This window comes from Lates calcarifer, unplaced genomic scaffold (genome assembly GCF_001640805.2).
Source record: "Lates calcarifer isolate ASB-BC8 unplaced genomic scaffold, TLL_Latcal_v3 _unitig_4314_quiver_1517, whole genome shotgun sequence".
Classification (NCBI taxonomy): domain Eukaryota; kingdom Metazoa; phylum Chordata; class Actinopteri; family Centropomidae; genus Lates; species Lates calcarifer.
This window is the reverse complement of record NW_026116830.1, coordinates 1-19,630: the sequence shown is the minus strand read 5'-3', so window position 1 is coordinate 19,630 and position 19,630 is coordinate 1. Positions and strand designations below refer to the sequence as shown.

Below are 19,630 nucleotides of genomic sequence, written 5' to 3'. Positions count from 1 at the left end.
TGAAGGCCTCCGTCAGCGCAGTGGTTACAAAGTGTGGTCATGTGAGCATTGGTGGTTCAGTGGTAGAATTCTCGCCTGCCACGCGGGAGGCCCGGGTTCGATTCCCGGCCAATGCAACAGGCTTTTTATTCAGTGTAGTTGTACATGTTCAAACATGTGTTTAATGCAATGTGAATTGCAGTGCACCTTGTAACCTAGATCTTGTAATCATGTAGCTTAGCGTTACTATAGACCATCATGATTTTGTGCTTTGTCTTTATCAAAAGTGAAAATCATCTACTAATATGATTAAGGTGTTTTAATATTGAGGGGTGCAGGAGGACACACAATCCTTAAGTGTAGTTGTGACCACGTCAGGCCATTTTGACACGGTCAAGCGAGTCGTTTGGCTCACATGAGCCCAGGTGTGACTCGTTGGTCGGTCGTTGCCCCACCTTGACGTCATGTGAGTCGTTAGGGTCACACGGCTCGAGGTGTGAATGGGGTTAAATCACCTGGTTAGGCATCGCTAATAATTCAGTCAGTTGTGCTGTTCTGTGTGTGTCTGATGTCTCCTGTGTGTTTGCAGAGGGGATGTAGCTCAGTGGTAGAGCGCATGCTTTGCATGTATGAGGCCCCGGGTTCAATCCCCGGCATCTCCATCAGCCTTTATGTTGACAACTACACATCACGTAGAGGGTGGAGATCTGCTGAAGAAACTGTAAATAACAGCCAAAGTCACAGATGGATGACAGAGTACAGGTAAAATCAATGTCTGAGGCGTCTTAGTAAGAGTTTGAGCCCCATGTGCTGCCAGAACAGCTTTGTTGCACAGAGATTGATATTGTAGAAACTGTACAAGTCTCTGGAACTGTACTAGAGGAATGGATCCCCATTGTACCAAAAGATGGGGTGGACTGAAAAATATAAGCACCTCTCTCCAGAGTAGTAGCAATGAGAGTACAGTTGTAGTTTTTGTTTGGTGGTGATGGTGATCTGTCACAGCTGCAACATGTTTGCTGCCCCTCCTCCTTCTCTTTTCCCTCTCTCCTCTCCTGTGGAATTCCTGACACAAACTGCTGACTCTGCAGTGGAATTCCTTGTTTTTCCACTGCGATGGTGGTATAGTGGTGAGCATAGCTGCCTTCCAAGCAGTTGACCCGGGTTCGATTCCCGGCCATCGCAATAGTTTTTCTTTCTGCGGAATGCTCACAGTACAGCGTACGCTAACTTTATTGTAGGATCAGTGCTCGTCTTGTTTTTTGCTGTTATGAGAGTTATGAGCTGTATGGTATGGTTGATGGGTACAAGTTGACAAGTAACAGGATCATATTCAGGTTTCATACTGAACAGGGCTGTTGTTAAATTGAATGGTTATTACAGTCTGAAATGACTTTGGCTCATCCACAATATAAAAATCATATGCACATTTTCAGTGTAACTGGGAAACTTAGTTCAGTGGTGAAATTTTCACTTTCCACGTGTGTTTGAGATGCACCAGTACACATTATATCTGCATTTTCTGTTGGCATTAGATGAACAGATTTGAGCATGTACAGATCCATGCACAGACAAGCAGTTCTGACAAAACATACTGGGACTGGGACAACTCTGTGTCCCAAACTGCGACTGCACTGATTTCCCCGGTGTCTTCTCTACAACATCCAACACACTGTTCTCAGTTTCTCATTGTTCTGTCTACATAATGAACACGTACCTAAACATTTGCCCCGTGTGAGGCTCGAACTCACGACCTTCAGATTATGAGACTGACGCGCTGCCTACTGCGCCAACGAGGCCCACAGTGCAGCTGGTACAGAGGAGATAGCAGGAATCAAAAGAAGGAGGTGACTTACTGTGTTGCTGATTGTGGTGCAAGTATGTTGAAATGATACAGTTCTTATGTGACAAACCATACAGACAGGGAGTTTTGTTGAACAGTAAAGCAGTAAAATGACGCGTGAGTTGCAACTCCTGCATGGCTGTTCTCTATGAACACTTTTGGTTTCTGATGCAGCTGGCCAATATGTCCATGTTTATATGAAGAGATAAAAACTTTGACGTTTTGATGTGGTCATAAAGATGTCACTGGGATGTCACTGATATTCTATTCTGTTCTATATAGAAGCTAGTAGAATATTGCTCACTCAGTAAAGAAAACACAGTAACGGATTATAATCTAAAAAAAATCTTTATCAGTGGTAGAGCGCATGCTTTGCATGTATGAGGCCCAGGGTTCAATCCCCGGCATCTCCATTGAGGGGTGCAGGAGGACACACAATCGCTAACAATTATGTAGTTGTCGTGGCCGAGTGGTTAAGGCGATGGACTAGAAATCCATTGGGGTCTCCCGCGCAGGTTCGAATCCTGCCGACAACGTCAGACCATTTTGACATGGTCAAGCAAGTTGTTTGGCCCAGGTGTGACTCGTTGGTCGGTCGTTGCTCCACCTGTGAGTCGTTAGGGTCACATGGCTCGAGGTGTGAATGGGGTTAAATCACCTGGTTAAGGATCTGAAGTCGTGTTACAGTTGGCTGATCGTTGTAGGCCACCACCTCTGTTGTGTTTGTTTTACACCTCTCTCAAGCTCCTCCTCTTCTCCACTCCTCCTCCCTCTACTTATTATACTTAGTCTAAACAGAAGTGGCTAATCCATTATAAACACACCAGTTTAAAATTGACCTTATCCCACATGGTGTTTTGAACATAACTAATATTAAATACATTTACCTGTCTATTATACATTCTCAGTTGTGATAAACCATTCACAGAACTGTGGCTCTGCCAATTCAGCTGCAGTATGTTAGTTCAGTGTCTTTATCAGCAGTTCAAATCCTGCCATACACCAGAGCGGATGAGTGATATTGCAACAGAATGGCTGTTTGGAGGACTTTCTTCACATGGCTCGAGGTGTGAATGGGGTTAAATCACCTGGTTAAGGATCTCAAGGTCTTGTTACAGTTGGCTGATCGTTGTAGGCCACCACCTCTGTTTAAAGATGGATGTTCCAGATGGACATAGATGGCCTCTTCTACACCTCTCTCAAACCATCTGTCCTCTCTATCCAAAAAGTGGACATTATTGTCCTCGAAGGAGATCACATAATCTTATAAAGATCCCCCACCAAACTTTGACAATAAGAAAATACTCTTGTGAAGGCCTCCGTCAGCGCAGTGGTTACAAAGTGTGGTCATGTGAGCATTGGTGGTTCAGTGGTAGAATTCTCGCCTGCCACGCGGGAGGCCCGGGTTCGATTCCCGGCCAATGCAACAGGCTTTTTATTCAGTGTAGTTGTACATGTTCAAACATGTGTTTAATGCAATGTGAATTGCAGTGCACCTTGTAACCTAGATCTTGTAATCATGTAGCTTAGCGTTACTATAGACCATCATGATTTTGTGCTTTGTCTTTATCAAAAGTGAAAATCATCTACTAATATGATTAAGGTGTTTTAATATTGAGGGGTGCAGGAGGACACACAATCCTTAAGTGTAGTTGTGACCACGTCAGGCCATTTTGACACGGTCAAGCGAGTCGTTTGGCTCACATGAGCCCAGGTGTGACTCGTTGGTCGGTCGTTGCCCCACCTTGACGTCATGTGAGTCGTTAGGGTCACACGGCTCGAGGTGTGAATGGGGTTAAATCACCTGGTTAGGCATCGCTAATAATTCAGTCAGTTGTGCTGTTCTGTGTGTGTCTGATGTCTCCTGTGTGTTTGCAGAGGGGATGTAGCTCAGTGGTAGAGCGCATGCTTTGCATGTATGAGGCCCCGGGTTCAATCCCCGGCATCTCCATCAGCCTTTATGTTGACAACTACACATCACGTAGAGGGTGGAGATCTGCTGAAGAAACTGTAAATAACAGCCAAAGTCACAGATGGATGACAGAGTACAGGTAAAATCAATGTCTGAGGCGTCTTAGTAAGAGTTTGAGCCCCATGTGCTGCCAGAACAGCTTTGTTGCACAGAGATTGATATTGTAGAAACTGTACAAGTCTCTGGAACTGTACTAGAGGAATGGATCCCCATTGTACCAAAAGATGGGGTGGACTGAAAAATATAAGCACCTCTCTCCAGAGTAGTAGCAATGAGAGTACAGTTGTAGTTTTTGTTTGGTGGTGATGGTGATCTGTCACAGCTGCAACATGTTTGCTGCCCCTCCTCCTTCTCTTTTCCCTCTCTCCTCTCCTGTGGAATTCCTGACACAAACTGCTGACTCTGCAGTGGAATTCCTTGTTTTTCCACTGCGATGGTGGTATAGTGGTGAGCATAGCTGCCTTCCAAGCAGTTGACCCGGGTTCGATTCCCGGCCATCGCAATAGTTTTTCTTTCTGCGGAATGCTCACAGTACAGCGTACGCTAACTTTATTGTAGGATCAGTGCTCGTCTTGTTTTTTGCTGTTATGAGAGTTATGAGCTGTATGGTATGGTTGATGGGTACAAGTTGACAAGTAACAGGATCATATTCAGGTTTCATACTGAACAGGGCTGTTGTTAAATTGAATGGTTATTACAGTCTGAAATGACTTTGGCTCATCCACAATATAAAAATCATATGCACATTTTCAGTGTAACTGGGAAACTTAGTTCAGTGGTGAAATTTTCACTTTCCACGTGTGTTTGAGATGCACCAGTACACATTATATCTGCATTTTCTGTTGGCATTAGATGAACAGATTTGAGCATGTACAGATCCATGCACAGACAAGCAGTTCTGACAAAACATACTGGGACTGGGACAACTCTGTGTCCCAAACTGCGACTGCACTGATTTCCCCGGTGTCTTCTCTACAACATCCAACACACTGTTCTCAGTTTCTCATTGTTCTGTCTACATAATGAACACGTACCTAAACATTTGCCCCGTGTGAGGCTCGAACTCACGACCTTCAGATTATGAGACTGACGCGCTGCCTACTGCGCCAACGAGGCCCGCAGTGCAGCTGGTACAGAGGAGATAGCAGGAATCAAAAGAAGGAGGTGACTTACTGTGTTGCTGATTGTGGTGCAAGTATGTTGAAATGATACAGTTCTTATGTGACAAACCATACAGACAGGGAGTTTTGTTGAACAGTAAAGCAGTAAAATGACGCGTGAGTTGCAACTCCTGCATGGCTGTTCTCTATGAACACTTTTGGTTTCTGATGCAGCTGGCCAATATGTCCATGTTTATATGAAGAGATAAAAACTTTGACGTTTTGATGTGGTCATAAAGATGTCACTGGGATGTCACTGATATTCTATTCTGTTCTATATAGAAGCTAGTAGAATATTGCTCACTCAGTAAAGAAAACACAGTAACGGATTATAATCTAAAAAAAATCTTTATCAGTGGTAGAGCGCATGCTTTGCATGTATGAGGCCCAGGGTTCAATCCCCGGCATCTCCATTGAGGGGTGCAGGAGGACACACAATCGCTAACAATTATGTAGTTGTCGTGGCCGAGTGGTTAAGGCGATGGACTAGAAATCCATTGGGGTCTCCCCGCGCAGGTTCGAATCCTGCCGACAACGTCAGACCATTTTGACATGGTCAAGCAAGTTGTTTGGCCCAGGTGTGACTCGTTGGTCGGTCGTTGCTCCACCTGTGAGTCGTTAGGGTCACATGGCTCGAGGTGTGAATGGGGTTAAATCACCTGGTTAAGGATCTGAAGTCGTGTTACAGTTGGCTGATCGTTGTAGGCCACCACCTCTGTTGTGTTTGTTTTACACCTCTCTCAAGCTCCTCCTCTTCTCCACTCCTCCTCCCTCTACTTATTATACTTAGTCTAAACAGAAGTGGCTAATCCATTATAAACACACCAGTTTAAAATTGACCTTATCCCACATGGTGTTTTGAACATAACTAATATTAAATACATTTACCTGTCTATTATACATTCTCAGTTGTGATAAACCATTCACAGAACTGTGGCTCTGCCAATTCAGCTGCAGTATGTTAGTTCAGTGTCTTTATCAGCAGTTCAAATCCTGCCATACACCAGAGCGGATGAGTGATATTGCAACAGAAGGCTGTTTGGAGGACTTTCTTCACATGGCTCGAGGTGTGAATGGGGTTAAATCACCTGGTTAAGGATCTCAAGGTCTTGTTACAGTTGGCTGATCGTTGTAGGCCACCACCTCTGTTTAAAGATGGATGTTCCAGATGGACATAGATGGCCTCTTCTACACCTCTCTCAAACCATCTGTCCTCTCTATCCAAAAAGTGGACATTATTGTCCTCGAAGGAGATCACATAATCTTATAAAGATCCCCCACCAAACTTTGACAATAAGAAAATACTCTTGTGAAGGCCTCCGTCAGCGCAGTGGTTACAAAGTGTGGTCATGTGAGCATTGGTGGTTCAGTGGTAGAATTCTCGCCTGCCACGCGGGAGGCCCGGGTTCGATTCCCGGCCAATGCAACAGGCTTTTTATTCAGTGTAGTTGTACATGTTCAAACATGTGTTTAATGCAATGTGAATTGCAGTGCACCTTGTAACCTAGATCTTGTAATCATGTAGCTTAGCGTTACTATAGACCATCATGATTTTGTGCTTTGTCTTTATCAAAAGTGAAAATCATCTACTAATATGATTAAGGTGTTTTAATATTGAGGGGTGCAGGAGGACACACAATCCTTAAGTGTAGTTGTGACCACGTCAGGCCATTTTGACACGGTCAAGCGAGTCGTTTGGCTCACATGAGCCCAGGTGTGACTCGTTGGTCGGTCGTTGCCCCACCTTGACGTCATGTGAGTCGTTAGGGTCACACGGCTCGAGGTGTGAATGGGGTTAAATCACCTGGTTAGGCATCGCTAATAATTCAGTCAGTTGTGCTGTTCTGTGTGTGTCTGATGTCTCCTGTGTGTTTGCAGAGGGGATGTAGCTCAGTGGTAGAGCGCATGCTTTGCATGTATGAGGCCCCGGGTTCAATCCCCGGCATCTCCATCAGCCTTTATGTTGACAACTACACATCACGTAGAGGGTGGAGATCTGCTGAAGAAACTGTAAATAACAGCCAAAGTCACAGATGGATGACAGAGTACAGGTAAAATCAATGTCTGAGGCGTCTTAGTAAGAGTTTGAGCCCCATGTGCTGCCAGAACAGCTTTGTTGCACAGAGATTGATATTGTAGAAACTGTACAAGTCTCTGGAACTGTACTAGAGGAATGGATCCCCATTGTACCAAAAGATGGGGTGGACTGAAAAATATAAGCACCTCTCTCCAGAGTAGTAGCAATGAGAGTACAGTTGTAGTTTTTGTTTGGTGGTGATGGTGATCTGTCACAGCTGCAACATGTTTGCTGCCCCTCCTCCTTCTCTTTTCCCTCTCTCCTCTCCTGTGGAATTCCTGACACAAACTGCTGACTCTGCAGTGGAATTCCTTGTTTTTCCACTGCGATGGTGGTATAGTGGTGAGCATAGCTGCCTTCCAAGCAGTTGACCCGGGTTCGATTCCCGGCCATCGCAATAGTTTTTCTTTCTGCGGAATGCTCACAGTACAGCGTACGCTAACTTTATTGTAGGATCAGTGCTCGTCTTGTTTTTTGCTGTTATGAGAGTTATGAGCTGTATGGTATGGTTGATGGGTACAAGTTGACAAGTAACAGGATCATATTCAGGTTTCATACTGAACAGGGCTGTTGTTAAATTGAATGGTTATTACAGTCTGAAATGACTTTGGCTCATCCACAATATAAAAATCATATGCACATTTTCAGTGTAACTGGGAAACTTAGTTCAGTGGTGAAATTTTCACTTTCCACGTGTGTTTGAGATGCACCAGTACACATTATATCTGCATTTTCTGTTGGCATTAGATGAACAGATTTGAGCATGTACAGATCCATGCACAGACAAGCAGTTCTGACAAAACATACTGGGACTGGGACAACTCTGTGTCCCAAACTGCGACTGCACTGATTTCCCCGGTGTCTTCTCTACAACATCCAACACACTGTTCTCAGTTTCTCATTGTTCTGTCTACATAATGAACACGTACCTAAACATTTGCCCCGTGTGAGGCTCGAACTCACGACCTTCAGATTATGAGACTGACGCGCTGCCTACTGCGCCAACGAGGCCCGCAGTGCAGCTGGTACAGAGGAGATAGCAGGAATCAAAAGAAGGAGGTGACTTACTGTGTTGCTGATTGTGGTGCAAGTATGTTGAAATGATACAGTTCTTATGTGACAAACCATACAGACAGGGAGTTTTGTTGAACAGTAAAGCAGTAAAATGACGCGTGAGTTGCAACTCCTGCATGGCTGTTCTCTATGAACACTTTTGGTTTCTGATGCAGCTGGCCAATATGTCCATGTTTATATGAAGAGATAAAAACTTTGACGTTTTGATGTGGTCATAAAGATGTCACTGGGATGTCACTGATATTCTATTCTGTTCTATATAGAAGCTAGTAGAATATTGCTCACTCAGTAAAGAAAACACAGTAACGGATTATAATCTAAAAAAAATCTTTATCAGTGGTAGAGCGCATGCTTTGCATGTATGAGGCCCAGGGTTCAATCCCCGGCATCTCCATTGAGGGGTGCAGGAGGACACACAATCGCTAACAATTATGTAGTTGTCGTGGCCGAGTGGTTAAGGCGATGGACTAGAAATCCATTGGGGTCTCCCCGCGCAGGTTCGAATCCTGCCGACAACGTCAGACCATTTTGACATGGTCAAGCAAGTTGTTTGGCCCAGGTGTGACTCGTTGGTCGGTCGTTGCTCCACCTGTGAGTCGTTAGGGTCACATGGCTCGAGGTGTGAATGGGGTTAAATCACCTGGTTAAGGATCTGAAGTCGTGTTACAGTTGGCTGATCGTTGTAGGCCACCACCTCTGTTGTGTTTGTTTTACACCTCTCTCAAGCTCCTCCTCTTCTCCACTCCTCCTCCCTCTACTTATTATACTTAGTCTAAACAGAAGTGGCTAATCCATTATAAACACACCAGTTTAAAATTGACCTTATCCCACATGGTGTTTTGAACATAACTAATATTAAATACATTTACCTGTCTATTATACATTCTCAGTTGTGATAAACCATTCACAGAACTGTGGCTCTGCCAATTCAGCTGCAGTATGTTAGTTCAGTGTCTTTATCAGCAGTTCAAATCCTGCCATACACCAGAGCGGATGAGTGATATTGCAACAGAAGGCTGTTTGGAGGACTTTCTTCACATGGCTCGAGGTGTGAATGGGGTTAAATCACCTGGTTAAGGATCTCAAGGTCTTGTTACAGTTGGCTGATCGTTGTAGGCCACCACCTCTGTTTAAAGATGGATGTTCCAGATGGACATAGATGGCCTCTTCTACACCTCTCTCAAACCATCTGTCCTCTCTATCCAAAAAGTGGACATTATTGTCCTCGAAGGAGATCACATAATCTTATAAAGATCCCCCACCAAACTTTGACAATAAGAAAATACTCTTGTGAAGGCCTCCGTCAGCGCAGTGGTTACAAAGTGTGGTCATGTGAGCATTGGTGGTTCAGTGGTAGAATTCTCGCCTGCCACGCGGGAGGCCCGGGTTCGATTCCCGGCCAATGCAACAGGCTTTTTATTCAGTGTAGTTGTACATGTTCAAACATGTGTTTAATGCAATGTGAATTGCAGTGCACCTTGTAACCTAGATCTTGTAATCATGTAGCTTAGCGTTACTATAGACCATCATGATTTTGTGCTTTGTCTTTATCAAAAGTGAAAATCATCTACTAATATGATTAAGGTGTTTTAATATTGAGGGGTGCAGGAGGACACACAATCCTTAAGTGTAGTTGTGACCACGTCAGGCCATTTTGACACGGTCAAGCGAGTCGTTTGGCTCACATGAGCCCAGGTGTGACTCGTTGGTCGGTCGTTGCCCCACCTTGACGTCATGTGAGTCGTTAGGGTCACACGGCTCGAGGTGTGAATGGGGTTAAATCACCTGGTTAGGCATCGCTAATAATTCAGTCAGTTGTGCTGTTCTGTGTGTGTCTGATGTCTCCTGTGTGTTTGCAGAGGGATGTAGCTCAGTGGTAGAGCGCATGCTTTGCATGTATGAGGCCCCGGGTTCAATCCCCGGCATCTCCATCAGCCTTTATGTTGACAACTACACATCACGTAGAGGGTGGAGATCTGCTGAAGAAACTGTAAATAACAGCCAAAGTCACAGATGGATGACAGAGTACAGGTAAAATCAATGTCTGAGGCGTCTTAGTAAGAGTTTGAGCCCCATGTGCTGCCAGAACAGCTTTGTTGCACAGAGATTGATATTGTAGAAACTGTACAAGTCTCTGGAACTGTACTAGAGGAATGGATCCCCATTGTACCAAAAGATGGGGTGGACTGAAAAATATAAGCACCTCTCTCCAGAGTAGTAGCAATGAGAGTACAGTTGTAGTTTTTGTTTGGTGGTGATGGTGATCTGTCACAGCTGCAACATGTTTGCTGCCCCTCCTCCTTCTCTTTTCCCTCTCTCCTCTCCTGTGGAATTCCTGACACAAACTGCTGACTCTGCAGTGGAATTCCTTGTTTTTCCACTGCGATGGTGGTATAGTGGTGAGCATAGCTGCCTTCCAAGCAGTTGACCCGGGTTCGATTCCCGGCCATCGCAATAGTTTTTCTTTCTGCGGAATGCTCACAGTACAGCGTACGCTAACTTTATTGTAGGATCAGTGCTCGTCTTGTTTTTTGCTGTTATGAGAGTTATGAGCTGTATGGTATGGTTGATGGGTACAAGTTGACAAGTAACAGGATCATATTCAGGTTTCATACTGAACAGGGCTGTTGTTAAATTGAATGGTTATTACAGTCTGAAATGACTTTGGCTCATCCACAATATAAAAATCATATGCACATTTTCAGTGTAACTGGGAAACTTAGTTCAGTGGTGAAATTTTCACTTTCCACGTGTGTTTGAGATGCACCAGTACACATTATATCTGCATTTTCTGTTGGCATTAGATGAACAGATTTGAGCATGTACAGATCCATGCACAGACAAGCAGTTCTGACAAAACATACTGGGACTGGGACAACTCTGTGTCCCAAACTGCGACTGCACTGATTTCCCCGGTGTCTTCTCTACAACATCCAACACACTGTTCTCAGTTTCTCATTGTTCTGTCTACATAATGAACACGTACCTAAACATTTGCCCCGTGTGAGGCTCGAACTCACGACCTTCAGATTATGAGACTGACGCGCTGCCTACTGCGCCAACGAGGCCCGCAGTGCAGCTGGTACAGAGGAGATAGCAGGAATCAAAAGAAGGAGGTGACTTACTGTGTTGCTGATTGTGGTGCAAGTATGTTGAAATGATACAGTTCTTATGTGACAAACCATACAGACAGGGAGTTTTGTTGAACAGTAAAGCAGTAAAATGACGCGTGAGTTGCAACTCCTGCATGGCTGTTCTCTATGAACACTTTTGGTTTCTGATGCAGCTGGCCAATATGTCCATGTTTATATGAAGAGATAAAAACTTTGACGTTTTGATGTGGTCATAAAGATGTCACTGGGATGTCACTGATATTCTATTCTGTTCTATATAGAAGCTAGTAGAATATTGCTCACTCAGTAAAGAAAACACAGTAACGGATTATAATCTAAAAAAAATCTTTATCAGTGGTAGAGCGCATGCTTTGCATGTATGAGGCCCAGGGTTCAATCCCCGGCATCTCCATTGAGGGGTGCAGGAGGACACACAATCGCTAACAATTATGTAGTTGTCGTGGCCGAGTGGTTAAGGCGATGGACTAGAAATCCATTGGGGTCTCCCCGCGCAGGTTCGAATCCTGCCGACAACGTCAGACCATTTTGACATGGTCAAGCAAGTTGTTTGGCCCAGGTGTGACTCGTTGGTCGGTCGTTGCTCCACCTGTGAGTCGTTAGGGTCACATGGCTCGAGGTGTGAATGGGGTTAAATCACCTGGTTAAGGATCTGAAGTCGTGTTACAGTTGGCTGATCGTTGTAGGCCACCACCTCTGTTGTGTTTGTTTTACACCTCTCTCAAGCTCCTCCTCTTCTCCACTCCTCCTCCCTCTACTTATTATACTTAGTCTAAACAGAAGTGGCTAATCCATTATAAACACACCAGTTTAAAATTGACCTTATCCCACATGGTGTTTTGAACATAACTAATATTAAATACATTTACCTGTCTATTATACATTCTCAGTTGTGATAAACCATTCACAGAACTGTGGCTCTGCCAATTCAGCTGCAGTATGTTAGTTCAGTGTCTTTATCAGCAGTTCAAATCCTGCCATACACCAGAGCGGATGAGTGATATTGCAACAGAATGCTGTTTGGAGGACTTTCTTCACATGGCTCGAGGTGTGAATGGGGTTAAATCACCTGGTTAAGGATCTCAAGGTCTTGTTACAGTTGGCTGATCGTTGTAGGCCACCACCTCTGTTTAAAGATGGATGTTCCAGATGGACATAGATGGCCTCTTCTACACCTCTCTCAAACCATCTGTCCTCTCTATCCAAAAAGTGGACATTATTGTCCTCGAAGGAGATCACATAATCTTATAAAGATCCCCCACCAAACTTTGACAATAAGAAAATACTCTTGTGAAGGCCTCCGTCAGCGCAGTGGTTACAAAGTGTGGTCATGTGAGCATTGGTGGTTCAGTGGTAGAATTCTCGCCTGCCACGCGGGAGGCCCGGGTTCGATTCCCGGCCAATGCAACAGGCTTTTTATTCAGTGTAGTTGTACATGTTCAAACATGTGTTTAATGCAATGTGAATTGCAGTGCACCTTGTAACCTAGATCTTGTAATCATGTAGCTTAGCGTTACTATAGACCATCATGATTTTGTGCTTTGTCTTTATCAAAAGTGAAAATCATCTACTAATATGATTAAGGTGTTTTAATATTGAGGGGTGCAGGAGGACACACAATCCTTAAGTGTAGTTGTGACCACGTCAGGCCATTTTGACACGGTCAAGCGAGTCGTTTGGCTCACATGAGCCCAGGTGTGACTCGTTGGTCGGTCGTTGCCCCACCTTGACGTCATGTGAGTCGTTAGGGTCACACGGCTCGAGGTGTGAATGGGGTTAAATCACCTGGTTAGGCATCGCTAATAATTCAGTCAGTTGTGCTGTTCTGTGTGTGTCTGATGTCTCCTGTGTGTTTGCAGAGGGGATGTAGCTCAGTGGTAGAGCGCATGCTTTGCATGTATGAGGCCCCGGGTTCAATCCCCGGCATCTCCATCAGCCTTTATGTTGACAACTACACATCACGTAGAGGGTGGAGATCTGCTGAAGAAACTGTAAATAACAGCCAAAGTCACAGATGGATGACAGAGTACAGGTAAAATCAATGTCTGAGGCGTCTTAGTAAGAGTTTGAGCCCCATGTGCTGCCAGAACAGCTTTGTTGCACAGAGATTGATATTGTAGAAACTGTACAAGTCTCTGGAACTGTACTAGAGGAATGGATCCCCATTGTACCAAAAGATGGGGTGGACTGAAAAATATAAGCACCTCTCTCCAGAGTAGTAGCAATGAGAGTACAGTTGTAGTTTTTGTTTGGTGGTGATGGTGATCTGTCACAGCTGCAACATGTTTGCTGCCCCTCCTCCTTCTCTTTTCCCTCTCTCCTCTCTGTGGAATTCCTGACACAAACTGCTGACTCTGCAGTGGAATTCCTTGTTTTTCCACTGCGATGGTGGTATAGTGGTGAGCATAGCTGCCTTCCAAGCAGTTGACCCCGGGTTCGATTCCCGGCCATCGCAATAGTTTTTCTTTCTGCGGAATGCTCACAGTACAGCGTACGCTAACTTTATTGTAGGATCAGTGCTCGTCTTGTTTTTTGCTGTTATGAGAGTTATGAGCTGTATGGTATGGTTGATGGGTACAAGTTGACAAGTAACAGGATCATATTCAGGTTTCATACTGAACAGGGCTGTTGTTAAATTGAATGGTTATTACAGTCTGAAATGACTTTGGCTCATCCACAATATAAAAATCATATGCACATTTTCAGTGTAACTGGGAAACTTAGTTCAGTGGTGAAATTTTCACTTTCCACGTGTGTTTGAGATGCACCAGTACACATTATATCTGCATTTTCTGTTGGCATTAGATGACCAGATTTGAGCATGTACAGATCCATGCACAGACAAGCAGTTCTGACAAAACATACTGGGACTGGGACAACTCTTTCTCTACAACATCCAACACACTGTTCTCAGTTTCTCATTGTTCTGTCTACATAATGAACACGTACCTAAACATTTGCCCCGTGTGAGGCTCGAACTCACGACCTTCAGATTATGAGACTGACGCGCTGCCTACTGCGCCAACGAGGCCCGCAGTGCAGCTGGTACAGAGGAGATAGCAGGAATCAAAAGAAGGAGGTGACTTACTGTGTTGCTGATTGTGGTGCAAGTATGTTGAAATGATACAGTTCTTATGTGACAAACCATACAGACAGGGAGTTTTGTTGAACAGTAAAGCAGTAAAATGACGCGTGAGTTGCAACTCCTGCATGGCTGTTCTCTATGAACACTTTTGGTTTCTGATGCAGCTGGCCAATATGTCCATGTTTATATGAAGAGATAAAAACTTTGACGTTTTGATGTGGTCATAAAGATGTCACTGGGATGTCACTGATATTCTATTCTGTTCTATATAGAAGCTAGTAGAATATTGCTCACTCAGTAAAGAAAACACAGTAACGGATTATAATCTAAAAAAAATCTTTATCAGTGGTAGAGCGCATGCTTTGCATGTATGAGGCCCAGGGTTCAATCCCCGGCATCTCCATTGAGGGGTGCAGGAGGACACACAATCGCTAACAATTATGTAGTTGTCGTGGCCGAGTGGTTAAGGCGATGGACTAGAAATCCATTGGGGTCTCCCCGCGCAGGTTCGAATCCTGCCGACAACGTCAGACCATTTTGACATGGTCAAGCAAGTTGTTTGGCCCAGGTGTGACTCGTTGGTCGGTCGTTGCTCCACCTGTGAGTCGTTAGGGTCACATGGCTCGAGGTGTGAATGGGGTTAAATCACCTGGTTAAGGATCTGAAGTCGTGTTACAGTTGGCTGATCGTTGTAGGCCACCACCTCTGTTGTGTTTGTTTTACACCTCTCTCAAGCTCCTCCTCTTCTCCACTCCTCCTCCCTCTACTTATTATACTTAGTCTAAACAGAAGTGGCTAATCCATTATAAACACACCAGTTTAAAATTGACCTTATCCCACATGGTGTTTTGAACATAACTAATATTAAATACATTTACCTGTCTATTATACATTCTCAGTTGTGATAAAACCATTCACAGAACTGTGGCTCTGCCAATTCAGCTGCAGTATGTTAGTTCAGTGTCTTTATCAGCAGTTCAAATCCTGCCATACACCAGAGCGGATGAGTGATATTGCAACAGAAGGCTGTTTGGAGGACTTTCTTCACATGGCTCGAGGTGTGAATGGGGTTAAATCACCTGGTTAAGGATCTCAAGGTCTTGTTACAGTTGGCTGATCGTTGTAGGCCACCACCTCTGTTTAAAGATGGATGTTCCAGATGGACATAGATGGCCTCTTCTACACCTCTCTCAAACCATCTGTCCTCTCTATCCAAAAAGTGGACATTATTGTCCTCGAAGGAGATCACATAATCTTATAAAGATCCCCCACCAAACTTTGACAATAAGAAAATACTCTTGTGAAGGCCTCCGTCAGCGCAGTGGTTACAAAGTGTGGTCATGTGAGCATTGGTGGTTCAGTGGTAGAATTCTCGCCTGCCACGCGGGAGGCCCGGGTTCGATTCCCGGCCAATGCAACAGGCTTTTTATTCAGTGTAGTTGTACATGTTCAAACATGTGTTTAATGCAATGTGAATTGCAGTGCACCTTGTAACCTAGATCTTGTAATCATGTAGCTTAGCGTTACTATAGACCATCATCATTTTGTGCTTTGTCTTTATCAAAAGTGAAAATCATCTACTAATATGATTAAGGTGTTTTAATATTGAGGGGTGCAGGAGGACACACAATCCTTAAGTGTAGTTGTGACCACGTCAGGCCATTTTGACACGGTCAAGCGAGTCGTTTGGCTCACATGAGCCCAGGTGTGACTCGTTGGTCGGTCGTTGCCCCACCTTGACGTCATGTGAGTCGTTAGGGTCACACGGCTCGAGCTGTGAATGGGGTTAAATCACCTGGTTAGGCATCGCTAATAATTCAGTCAGTTGTGCTGTTCTGTGTGTGTCTGATGTCTCCTGTGTGTTTGCAGAGGGGATGTAGCTCAGTGGTAGAGCGCATGCTTTGCATGTATGAGGCCCCGGGTTCAATCCCCGGCATCTCCATCAGCCTTTATGTTGACAACTACACATCACGTAGAGGGTGGAGATCTGCTGAAGAAACTGTAAATAACAGCCAAAGTCACAGATGGATGACAGAGTACAGGTAAAATCAATGTCTGAGGCGTCTTAGTAAGAGTTTGAGCCCCATGTGCTGCCAGAACAGCTTTGTTGCACAGAGATTGATATTGTAGAAACTGTACAAGTCTCTGGAACTGTACTAGAGGAATGGATCCCCATTGTACCAAAAGATGGGGTGGACTGAAAAATATAAGCACCTCTCTCCAGAGTAGTAGCAATGAGAGTACAGTTGTAGTTTTTGTTTGGTGGTGATGGTGATCTGTCACAGCTGCAACATGTTTGCTGCCCCTCCTCCTTCTCTTTTCCCTCTCTCCTCTCCTGTGGAATTCCTGACACAAACTGCTGACTCTGCAGTGGAATTCCTTGTTTTTCCACTGCGATGGTGGTATAGTGGTGAGCATAGCTGCCTTCCAAGCAGTTGACCCGGGTTCGATTCCCGGCCATCGCAATAGTTTTTCTTTCTGCGGAATGCTCACAGTACAGCGTACGCTAACTTTATTGTAGGATCAGTGCTCGTCTTGTTTTTTGCTGTTATGAGAGTTATGAGCTGTATGGTATGGTTGATGGGTACAAGTTGACAAGTAACAGGATCATATTCAGGTTTCATACTGAACAGGGCTGTTGTTAAATTGAATGGTTTATTACAGTCTGAAATGACTTTGGCTCATCCACAATATATAAAATCATATGCACATTTTCCAGTGTAACTGGGAAACTTAGTTCAGTGGTGGTGAATTTTCACTTTCCACGTGTGTTTTGAGATGCACCAGTACACATTATATCTGCATTTTCTGTTGGCATTAGATGACCAGATTTGAGGCATGTACAGATCCCATGCACAGACAAGCAGTTCTGAACAAAACATACTGGGACTGGGACAACTCTTTCTCTACAACATCCAACACACTGTTCTCAGTTTCTCATTGTTCTGTCTACATAATGAACACGTACCTAAACATTTTGCCCCGTGTGAGGCTCGAACTCACGACCTTCAGATTATGAGACTGACGCGCTGCCTACTGCGCCAACGAGGCCCGCAGTGCAGCTGGTACAGAGGAGATAGCAGGAATCAAAAGAAGGAGGTGACTTACTGTGTTGCTGATTGTGGTGCAAGTATGTTGAAATGATACAGTTCTTATGTGACAAACCATACAGACAGGGAGTTTTGTTGAACAGTAAAGCAGTAAAATGACGCGTGAGTTGCAACTCCTGCATGGCTGTTCTCTATGAACACTTTTGGTTTCTGATGCAGGCTGGCCAATATGTCCATGTTTTATATGAAGAGATAAAAACTTTGACGTTTTGATGTGGTCATAAAGATGTCACTGGGATGTCACTGATATTCTATTCTGTTCTATATAGAAGCTAGTAGAATATTGCTCACTCAGTAAAGAAAACACAGTAACGGAATTATAATCTAAAAAAAATCTTTATCAGTGGTAGAGCGCATGGCTTTGCATGTATGAGGCCCAGGGTTCAATCCCCGGCATCTCCATTGGAGGGGTGCAGGAGGACACACAATCGCTAACAATTATGTAGTTGTCGTGGCCGAGTGGTTAAGGCGATGGACTAGAAATCCATTGGGGTCTCCCCGCGCAGGTTCGAATCCTGCCGACAACGTCAGACCATTTTGACATGGTCAAGCAAGTTGTTTGGCCCAGGTGTGACTCGTTGGTCGGTCGTTGCCCCACCTGTGAGTCGTTAGGGTCACATGGCTCGAGGTGTGAATGGGGTTAAATCACCTGGTTAAGGATCTGAAGTCGTGTTACAGTTGGCTGATCGTTGTAGGCCACCACCTCTGTTGTGTTTGTTTTACACCTCTCTCAAGCTCCTCCTCTTCTCCACTCCTCCTCCCTCTACTTATTATACTTAGTCTAAACAGAAGTGGCTAATCCATTATAAACACACCAGTTTAAAATTGACCTTATCCCACATGGTGTTTTGAACATAACTAATATTAAATACATTTACCTGTCTATTATACATTCTCAGTTGTGATAAACCATTCACAGAACTGTGGCTCTGCCAATTCAGCTGCAGTATGTTAGTTCAGTGTCTTTATCAGCAGTTCAAATCCTGCCATACACCAGAGCGGATGAGTGATATTGCAACAGAAGGCTGTTTGGAGGACTTTCTTCACATGGCTCGAGGTGTGAATGGGGTTAAATCACCTGGTTAAGGATCTCAAGGTCTTGTTACAGTTGGCTGATCGTTGTAGGCCACCACCTCTGTTTAAAGATGGATGTTCCAGATGGACATAGATGGCCTCTTCTACACCTCTCTCAAACCATCTGTCCTCTCTATCCAAAAAGTGGACATTATTGTCCTCGAAGGAGATCACATAATCTTATAAAGATCCCCCACCAAACTTTGACAATAAGAAAATACTCTTGTGAAGGCCTCCGTCAGCGCAGTGGTTACAAAGTGTGGTCATGTGAGCATTGGTGGTTCAGTGGTAGAATTCTCGCCTGCCACGCGGGAGGCCCGGGTTCGATTCCCGGCCAATGCAACAGGCTTTTTATTCAGTGTAGTTGTACATGTTCAAACATGTGTTTAATGCAATGTGAATTGCAGTGCACCTTGTAACCTAGATCTTGTAATCATGTAGCTTAGCGTTACTATAGACCATCATGATTTTGTGCTTTGTCTTTATCAAAAGTGAAAATCATCTACTAATATGATTAAGGTGTTTTAATATTGAGGGGTGCAGGAGGACACACAATCCTTAAGTGTAGTTGTGACCACGTCAGGCCATTTTGACACGGTCAAGCGTCGTTTGGCTCACATGAGCCCAGGTGTGACTCGTTGGTCGGTCGTTGCCCACCTTGACGTCATGTGAGTCGTTAGGGTCACACGGCTCGAGGTGTGAATGGGGTTAAATCACCTGGTTAGGCATCGCTAATAATTCAGTCAGTTGTGCTGTTCTGTGTGTGTCTGATGTCTCCTGTGTGTTTGCAGAGGGGATGTAGCTCAGTGGTAGAGCGCATGCTTTGCATGTATGAGGCCCCGGGTTCAATCCCGGCATCTCCATCAGCCTTTATGTTGACAACTACACATCACGTAGAGGGTGGAGATCTGCTGAAGAAACTGTAAATAACAGCCAAAGTCACAGATGGATGACAGAGTACAGGTAAAATCAATGTCTGAGGCGTCTTAGTAAGAGTTTGAGCCCCATGTGCTGCCAGAACAGCTTTGTTGCACAGAGATTGATATTGTAGAAACTGTACAAGTCTCTGGAACTGTACTAGAGGAATGGATCCCCATTGTACCAAAAGATGGGGTGGACTGAAAA

General features: G+C 44.5%; 30 non-coding genes across 30 annotated transcripts; 24 read left to right on the top strand and 6 right to left on the bottom strand.

Moving 5' to 3' along the window:
• The first annotated feature begins 45 nt into the window (after positions 1-45).
• trnag-gcc (transfer RNA glycine (anticodon GCC)) lies at positions 46-116 on the top strand. The gene has a single exon. It is a non-coding gene; the product is annotated as a tRNA-Gly (tRNA).
• Positions 117-569: 453 nt separating this feature from the next.
• trnaa-ugc (transfer RNA alanine (anticodon UGC)) lies at positions 570-641 on the top strand. The gene has a single exon. It is a non-coding gene; the product is annotated as a tRNA-Ala (tRNA).
• Positions 642-1,092: 451 nt separating this feature from the next.
• Positions 1,093-1,164, top strand: trnag-ucc (transfer RNA glycine (anticodon UCC)). Its single transcript has one exon. It is a non-coding gene; the product is annotated as a tRNA-Gly (tRNA).
• A 541-nt stretch (positions 1,165-1,705) lies between these two features.
• Positions 1,706-1,778, bottom strand: trnam-cau (transfer RNA methionine (anticodon CAU)). Its single transcript has one exon. It is a non-coding gene; the product is annotated as a tRNA-Met (tRNA).
• A 1,399-nt stretch (positions 1,779-3,177) lies between these two features.
• Positions 3,178-3,248, top strand: trnag-gcc (transfer RNA glycine (anticodon GCC)). The gene has a single exon. It is a non-coding gene; the product is annotated as a tRNA-Gly (tRNA).
• A 453-nt stretch (positions 3,249-3,701) lies between these two features.
• trnaa-ugc (transfer RNA alanine (anticodon UGC)) lies at positions 3,702-3,773 on the top strand. The gene has a single exon. It is a non-coding gene; the product is annotated as a tRNA-Ala (tRNA).
• Positions 3,774-4,224: 451 nt separating this feature from the next.
• On the top strand, positions 4,225-4,296 carry trnag-ucc (transfer RNA glycine (anticodon UCC)). Its single transcript has one exon. It is a non-coding gene; the product is annotated as a tRNA-Gly (tRNA).
• A 541-nt stretch (positions 4,297-4,837) lies between these two features.
• On the bottom strand, positions 4,838-4,910 carry trnam-cau (transfer RNA methionine (anticodon CAU)). Its single transcript has one exon. It is a non-coding gene; the product is annotated as a tRNA-Met (tRNA).
• A 499-nt stretch (positions 4,911-5,409) lies between these two features.
• Positions 5,410-5,491, top strand: trnas-aga (transfer RNA serine (anticodon AGA)). The gene has a single exon. It is a non-coding gene; the product is annotated as a tRNA-Ser (tRNA).
• Positions 5,492-6,309: 818 nt separating this feature from the next.
• Positions 6,310-6,380, top strand: trnag-gcc (transfer RNA glycine (anticodon GCC)). Its single transcript has one exon. It is a non-coding gene; the product is annotated as a tRNA-Gly (tRNA).
• A 453-nt stretch (positions 6,381-6,833) lies between these two features.
• trnaa-ugc (transfer RNA alanine (anticodon UGC)) lies at positions 6,834-6,905 on the top strand. Its single transcript has one exon. It is a non-coding gene; the product is annotated as a tRNA-Ala (tRNA).
• Positions 6,906-7,356: 451 nt separating this feature from the next.
• trnag-ucc (transfer RNA glycine (anticodon UCC)) lies at positions 7,357-7,428 on the top strand. The gene has a single exon. It is a non-coding gene; the product is annotated as a tRNA-Gly (tRNA).
• A 541-nt stretch (positions 7,429-7,969) lies between these two features.
• On the bottom strand, positions 7,970-8,042 carry trnam-cau (transfer RNA methionine (anticodon CAU)). The gene has a single exon. It is a non-coding gene; the product is annotated as a tRNA-Met (tRNA).
• A 499-nt stretch (positions 8,043-8,541) lies between these two features.
• Positions 8,542-8,623, top strand: trnas-aga (transfer RNA serine (anticodon AGA)). The gene has a single exon. It is a non-coding gene; the product is annotated as a tRNA-Ser (tRNA).
• An 818-nt stretch (positions 8,624-9,441) lies between these two features.
• On the top strand, positions 9,442-9,512 carry trnag-gcc (transfer RNA glycine (anticodon GCC)). Its single transcript has one exon. It is a non-coding gene; the product is annotated as a tRNA-Gly (tRNA).
• Positions 9,513-9,964: 452 nt separating this feature from the next.
• Positions 9,965-10,036, top strand: trnaa-ugc (transfer RNA alanine (anticodon UGC)). Its single transcript has one exon. It is a non-coding gene; the product is annotated as a tRNA-Ala (tRNA).
• A 451-nt stretch (positions 10,037-10,487) lies between these two features.
• On the top strand, positions 10,488-10,559 carry trnag-ucc (transfer RNA glycine (anticodon UCC)). The gene has a single exon. It is a non-coding gene; the product is annotated as a tRNA-Gly (tRNA).
• A 541-nt stretch (positions 10,560-11,100) lies between these two features.
• trnam-cau (transfer RNA methionine (anticodon CAU)) lies at positions 11,101-11,173 on the bottom strand. The gene has a single exon. It is a non-coding gene; the product is annotated as a tRNA-Met (tRNA).
• Positions 11,174-11,672: 499 nt separating this feature from the next.
• Positions 11,673-11,754, top strand: trnas-aga (transfer RNA serine (anticodon AGA)). The gene has a single exon. It is a non-coding gene; the product is annotated as a tRNA-Ser (tRNA).
• An 818-nt stretch (positions 11,755-12,572) lies between these two features.
• On the top strand, positions 12,573-12,643 carry trnag-gcc (transfer RNA glycine (anticodon GCC)). Its single transcript has one exon. It is a non-coding gene; the product is annotated as a tRNA-Gly (tRNA).
• Positions 12,644-13,096: 453 nt separating this feature from the next.
• trnaa-ugc (transfer RNA alanine (anticodon UGC)) lies at positions 13,097-13,168 on the top strand. Its single transcript has one exon. It is a non-coding gene; the product is annotated as a tRNA-Ala (tRNA).
• A 1,026-nt stretch (positions 13,169-14,194) lies between these two features.
• trnam-cau (transfer RNA methionine (anticodon CAU)) lies at positions 14,195-14,267 on the bottom strand. Its single transcript has one exon. It is a non-coding gene; the product is annotated as a tRNA-Met (tRNA).
• Positions 14,268-14,766: 499 nt separating this feature from the next.
• On the top strand, positions 14,767-14,848 carry trnas-aga (transfer RNA serine (anticodon AGA)). The gene has a single exon. It is a non-coding gene; the product is annotated as a tRNA-Ser (tRNA).
• An 819-nt stretch (positions 14,849-15,667) lies between these two features.
• trnag-gcc (transfer RNA glycine (anticodon GCC)) lies at positions 15,668-15,738 on the top strand. The gene has a single exon. It is a non-coding gene; the product is annotated as a tRNA-Gly (tRNA).
• A 453-nt stretch (positions 15,739-16,191) lies between these two features.
• trnaa-ugc (transfer RNA alanine (anticodon UGC)) lies at positions 16,192-16,263 on the top strand. Its single transcript has one exon. It is a non-coding gene; the product is annotated as a tRNA-Ala (tRNA).
• A 451-nt stretch (positions 16,264-16,714) lies between these two features.
• On the top strand, positions 16,715-16,786 carry trnag-ucc (transfer RNA glycine (anticodon UCC)). The gene has a single exon. It is a non-coding gene; the product is annotated as a tRNA-Gly (tRNA).
• A 513-nt stretch (positions 16,787-17,299) lies between these two features.
• Positions 17,300-17,372, bottom strand: trnam-cau (transfer RNA methionine (anticodon CAU)). Its single transcript has one exon. It is a non-coding gene; the product is annotated as a tRNA-Met (tRNA).
• A 504-nt stretch (positions 17,373-17,876) lies between these two features.
• On the top strand, positions 17,877-17,958 carry trnas-aga (transfer RNA serine (anticodon AGA)). The gene has a single exon. It is a non-coding gene; the product is annotated as a tRNA-Ser (tRNA).
• An 818-nt stretch (positions 17,959-18,776) lies between these two features.
• trnag-gcc (transfer RNA glycine (anticodon GCC)) lies at positions 18,777-18,847 on the top strand. The gene has a single exon. It is a non-coding gene; the product is annotated as a tRNA-Gly (tRNA).
• Positions 18,848-19,297: 450 nt separating this feature from the next.
• Positions 19,298-19,368, top strand: trnaa-ugc (transfer RNA alanine (anticodon UGC)). The gene has a single exon. It is a non-coding gene; the product is annotated as a tRNA-Ala (tRNA).
• Positions 19,369-19,630: the final 262 nt, after the last annotated feature.